This window comes from Pongo pygmaeus, chromosome 18, assembly GCF_028885625.2.
Source record: "Pongo pygmaeus isolate AG05252 chromosome 18, NHGRI_mPonPyg2-v2.0_pri, whole genome shotgun sequence".
Taxonomy (NCBI): domain Eukaryota; kingdom Metazoa; phylum Chordata; class Mammalia; order Primates; family Hominidae; genus Pongo; species Pongo pygmaeus.
This window is the reverse complement of record NC_072391.2, coordinates 5538038-5542706: the sequence shown is the minus strand read 5'-3', so window position 1 is coordinate 5542706 and position 4669 is coordinate 5538038. Positions and strand designations below refer to the sequence as shown.

At 44.2% G+C, this 4669-nt stretch overlaps 1 pseudogene; it reads left to right on the top strand.

Annotated features, from left to right (window-relative positions):
- The first annotated feature begins 224 nt into the window (after window positions 1-224).
- Window positions 225-4082, top strand: LOC129026402 (olfactory receptor 7E24-like; annotated as a pseudogene).
- Window positions 4083-4669: the final 587 nt, after the last annotated feature.

Below are 4669 nucleotides of genomic sequence, written 5' to 3'. Positions count from 1 at the left end.
CAGGAGGGGTGTACGCCAACTGCGATATTGAGAGTCGTATCATCCTCTTTCGCTCTGGATCTTAGGAACAATATCACAGGGTTGTGTACACCCCCTGCGATATTGGGAGTACTATCATCCTCTCTCCCTGTGGATATTAGGAAGAGTATCACAGGGCTGTGTAAACCCCCTGCGGTACTGGGAGTAATATCATCCTCTCTCCCTCTGAATAGAGGAAGATTTTCACAGGGGTGTGTACACCCCCTGCGATATTGGGAGTAATGTCATCCTCCCCAAACCTGGATGTTAGCAACGAGATCACAGAGGGGGTGTACACACCCTGCGACATTGGAAGGAATATGATCGTCTCCCCACCTGGATACTGGGAAAGAAAGATATCACAGCGCGGGTATACGTTCCCTACGCTGTTGGCAGTAATCTCATTCTTTTCCTGTCTGGATATGAGGAAGCATATCACAGGGGAGCTGTACAATTACTTCGATATTGGGAGTAATATCATCCTCTATTTTCCTGGATATTGGGCACAAAAACACAAAAGGGTGTACAACCCCTGCGATCTTGGGAGTAATAGCATACTCTCCTTCCCTGGATGTTAGAAAACAGTATCATCAGGGCTCAACACCCCCCGCGATAATGGGAGTCATATTTACTCTTTCACAGGCCATTTGGAACAATACAACAGGGGGTGTTTACAAACAGGGGTGGTGTACACCCCTGTGATATTGGGAGTAACATCATTCTCCCCACCTCCGGATATTAAGAACAATATCCCGGCGGGAGGTGGTACACCCCCAGTGATATTGCGAATAATGTCATCCTCTCCTTCCCTGGATATTAGGAACAATATCACAGGGGGGTGTACACCTTCTGTGATACTGGAAGCAATATCATCCTCTCCCCCGCTGGATATTAGAAAAAAATATCACTCACGGTGTACACCCGCTGTGATATTAGGAAGAATATTACAGGGTGTACACCCACTCTGACTTTAAGAGAAATAGCTCCCTCAAATGTCCCAAACAATATCACAGGGTATACAATGATATTTCCCTAGGATATTACAAATACTATCACAGGGTGTACACCCACTGTGATAACACGAGTAATAATACATCCCAAGGATACTACCAAGAATATCACAAGGCTGTACACCCACTATGACATCGGGAGTGATATCTCCCTAGGATACTACGAACACCATCACAGAATGTACACACATGGTGCGCACGCACGGTGATATTAGGAGTACTATCAACGCAGGACATAGTCAATAAGACCACAGGGAGTACATACCTGATGTACACCCACGGCGATGTTATGAGAACTACCTCCCTAGGATAATACGAATAACATCACAGAGTGGACACACATGGTATACACCCACCGTGGCACTAGGACTAATAACTTTCTGAGATATTACCAGTAGCATCACACAACAGAAACACATGGTGTACACCCACTGTAACCTTAGGTGTAATTTCTCCCTACGATATTACGAGTAACATCTCAGTGCATACACACATGGTGAACACCCACTGTGACATTAAGGGTAATATCCCCCTAGGATATTACCAATAACATCACCGGCTGTCCACCCATGGTGTACATGCTCTGTGATGTTAGGGATAATAACTCCCTAGGATATTATGAATAATACCGCAGGGTGTACAGAAACTCTGATATTAGAGGTAATATCTCTCTAGGATATTATGAATAATATCACAGGGTGTACCCCCACTGTGATACTGGGAGCAATATCTCTCTAGGATACTACGAATCATATCAGAATGTACACCCACTGTGATCATAGGAGAAATATCTCTCTGTGATATTACGAATTAGATCACAGAGTGTACACACATGGTGTACATCCACTTTGATATTAGGAGTAATCTCTTCCTAGGACATTACAAATAACATCACAGAGTGTACACCCACTGTAATATTAGGAATCGTATCTCCCTAGGTGATTACAAGTAATATCACAGGGTGTACACCCACTGTGGTATTACGAGTAATATCTTCCTAGGGTATTATGAATAATTTCACAGTCTCTCCACACATAATGTACACTCACTGTGATATTAGGAGTAACATCTACCTAGTAGATAACAAATAACATCGCAGGGTGTACCCCCACTTTGATATTAGCTGTAATATTCCTCTAAGTTGTTACAAATAAGATCACAGGGTGTAGAAACATGGTGTACACTCACTGTGATACCAGGAGTCGTATCTCTGTAATATATTATGAATAATATCACAGGTTGTACACCCACTGTATTATTAGGAGTCATATCTCTGTAGGACATTACAATTAATATCACACGGTGTACAGCCACCCTGATATTAGGAGCAATATCTTTCTAGGATATTACAGATAATATCACAGGGTGTACGCCCACTCTGCTGTCAGGAGCAATATCTCCCTAGGATATCAAAAATCCTATCACGGGGTGTCCAATCTCTGCCTTCCAGGTTCGAAGGGATTCTCCTGCTTCAGCCTCCCGAGTAGCTAGGTTTACGCGCCACCACACCCGGCTAATTTTTTTTTATTTTCACTGGAGACGGGGTTTCACCACGTGGGCCAGGCTGTTCTGGAAGTCCTGACCTCAGGTGATCCATCAGCCTCGGCCGCCCAAAGTGCTGGGATTACAGGTGTGAGGCATGGTGCTGAGCCAAGAGTTATATATTCAATTCATTTGGAAACACAGCTCCCATATTTGAGTGTGCGTGTACTTTTATGAAGAAATGATGTCAGAAAACCTAAGGATGATAATAACTATGAAAAGTAACAGGCACGTGAAAAGGTCCTCCGATTGAGAACTATAAGCTTCGATTTCGGTTTTAGATAATGGGGTCCTAGCTCTTGTGTCGTCCTTTTACATATTCTACATCACAGGAACTTGCAGCACGGTGTCAGAATAAAATAGAGTGTATTTCACGGCTTCTTAATTTCTTTCAATTAGATGAGATCTTTTTCTTAAAGAGAGAAGGACATTTTCATTGCATTGTATTTTTTCTGAAAAGAGTAGGCCGTATTTTACTGAGATCACGGATTTGTTATATATGACGTTTTGGTCTTCTAATATTCTTCAGTGGATTTTCTCTAAAGTGGTATGTACAGAAAGACTTGTATAGCAAAAAAGTAAACCACGTAATAATTCTGAGATTTTTGGAATTGTCACAGCTGAGAAACATTGCTGGCGGTGTATGGTCCCCAAGTGTGAAAGTGTTCCTTGTGAATTGCTTGCATCCAGCATTAAGGGCTGGTTTTTCTCTTTTATTTTTCCAATCCTCTTTCCTTCTCAAGGTGTCCAAGACACACAGAGCCACGGAATCTCACAGGTGTCTGAGAATTCCTCCTCCTGGGACTCTCAGAGGATCCAGAACTGCAGCCCGTCCTCGCTTTGCTCTCCCTGTCCCTGTCCACGTATCTGGTCACGGTGCTGAGGAACCTGCTCAGCATCCTGGCTGTCAGCTCTGACTCCCCCCTCCACACCCCCATGTACTTCTTCCTCTCCAACCTGTGCTGGGCTGACATGGGTTTCACCTCGGCCACGGTTCCCAAGATGATTGTGGACATGCAGTCACATAGCAGAGTCATCTCTCATGCGGGCTGCCTGACACAGATGTCTTTCTTGGTCCTTTTTGCATGTATAGAAGACATGCTTCTGCCTGTGATGGCCTATGACTGCTTTGTAGCCATCTGTCGCCCTCTGCACTACCCAGTCATCGTGAATCCTCACCTCTGTGTCTTCTTCGTTTTGGTGTCCTTTTTCCTTAGCCTGTTGGATTGCCAGCTGCCCAGTTGGATTGTGTTACAATTCACCATCATCAAGAATGTGGAAATCTCTCATTTTGCCTGTGACCCCTCTCAACTTCTCAAACTTGCCTGTTCTGACAGCGTCATCGATAGCATATTCATAGATTTCGGTAGTACTATGTTGGGTTTTCTTGTCGTTTCAGGGATCCTTTTGTCTTACTATAAAATTGTCCCCTCCATTCTAAGGATTTCATCGTCAGATGGGAAGTAGGAAGCCTTCTCCACCTGCGGCTCTCACCTAGCAGTTGTTTGCTGATTTGACGGAACAGGCATTGGCATGTACCTGACTTCAGCTGTGTCACCACCCCCCAGGAATGGTGTGGTGGCATCAGTGATGTACGCTGTGCTCACCCCCATGCTGAACCTTTTCATCTACAGCCTGAGAAACAGGGACATACAAAGTGCCCTGCGGAGGCTGCGCAGCAGAACAGTCGAATCTCATGATCTGTTCCATCCTTTTTCTTGTGTGGGTGAGAAAGGGCAACCACATTCAATCTCTACATCTGCAAATCCTGCCCCTTAGTCACATTATTTTTGTGGCTTGATGGCTTTTATTCCTTTCCGCATTTCCTTTGTGAATATTGCTTTCTTCGTTATGCCTTTAACTGGAATGGGTGAGTATTCTGGGATCCTTTGTTTAGCAGAAACCTCATGACAGAATCCTCTATACCTAGGCGGCCCCTTTTAGTTTCTGAGCAATAACCCGGTCATCCAGGTGGAATCACCACCATCTTTTTATATACACGAAGTCCTCACTTCATTTTGGAATTCCCTGAAAACTGACTTTATGGAAACAATGTACAGGAGGTCCTCCAACACCATTGGTTATTCAAAGTTGTGTAG